The 1100-nt window shown below is 58.6% G+C and overlaps 1 pseudogene; it reads left to right on the top strand.

Annotated features, from left to right (window-relative positions):
• The first annotated feature begins 285 nt into the window (after positions 1-285).
• Positions 286-1085, top strand: LOC112817928 (histo-blood group ABO system transferase-like; annotated as a pseudogene).
• The last annotated feature ends 15 nt before the right edge of the window (positions 1086-1100 follow it).

Genomic DNA, 1100 nt, shown 5'->3' with positions numbered 1-1100 from the left:
GCACAGGGGTAGTGTTCATGGCTCCAGCATGGGTTTCAGCCTCCGAAGCCTCACGCTCCCCTTTGGAAGACAGGCTGCTGATGGCCCCCATCTCTGGGAACAGATATTAGGGAGGTCCTGCTGGCAGATTTCCTCAGGAATGTCAGGAGGTGACTGTTGCTTAAAGCAGCCCAGGGCCTGCCCCCTTGAAGAAGGTGGACACATCCATGGCCCCAACTCTGGTGTCCTGTTGCCAGCCTCTGGCAGTGACCCTCTTCCTGTCCTGTCCACTGCCCCTGTGGATGCATGGTCTTCCTGGAGCTGTTCCTGCAGAGAGCAGAGAAGCACTACATGCTGGGGCATGGGGTCACCTACTAGATTTTCACCAATCAGCCAGCTGCCGGGCCCCGTGTGCCCCTCCAGGTAGGCTGGAGGGTGGTTGTCCTCATGGTGGACACAGGGTCACTTACTACATCTTCACCGACCAGCTGGTTGCTGTGCCCCATGTGCCACACTGGGAGGGCCAGAGGGTGGTGGTCGTCGAGGCCCGCGGCGTCCGGCTCTGGCAGGATATGTCCATGCAGCACATAGCGATGATCAGCTGCTTCCGCGAGCATCGCTTCCTCTGTGACGTGGATGACCTGGTGTCCGTGGACGTGGATGCGGGAATGAAGTTCTGGGACCATGTGGGTATATTGATCCTGTCCCCCCTCTTTGGCACCGCACACCTCGTTTTCTACTGGGTAGCTCCTGAGGACTTTATCTACGAGCGCTGACCACAGTCCCAGACCCACATTCCCAGGTACCAGGGCAACTTTTACTACATGGGGGCCTTTTTTGTGGTATTGGTGGTGGAGTTTCCCCGACTGACCTCGGCTTGTCACCAGGCGATGGTGGTCAACGGGCCAATGGGATTGAGGCTGTGTGGCCTGATAAGTGCCACCTGAACAGGTATCTGCTGGGCCACAGGCCCACCAAGGTGCTGTCCCCGGAGGACCTGTGGGACACATGGCTACTGGGCTGGACTCCCCATCATTCCCCGGGTCATGAAGAAGCTGAGATCCTTGGCTGTGCCCAAGAATCAACAGGGCACCCAGAACTCATGAGGGGCTGTCCCCGGA

Source organism: Callorhinus ursinus, unplaced genomic scaffold (genome assembly GCF_003265705.2).
Source record: "Callorhinus ursinus isolate GAN/ISIS: 27379988/994484 unplaced genomic scaffold, GSC_fseal_2.0 scaffold13309, whole genome shotgun sequence".
In the NCBI taxonomy this organism is placed as follows: Eukaryota; Metazoa; Chordata; class Mammalia; order Carnivora; family Otariidae; genus Callorhinus; species Callorhinus ursinus.
Note: the sequence above shows the minus strand (reverse complement) of the source record. Positions and strands in the feature narration are given on the sequence as shown.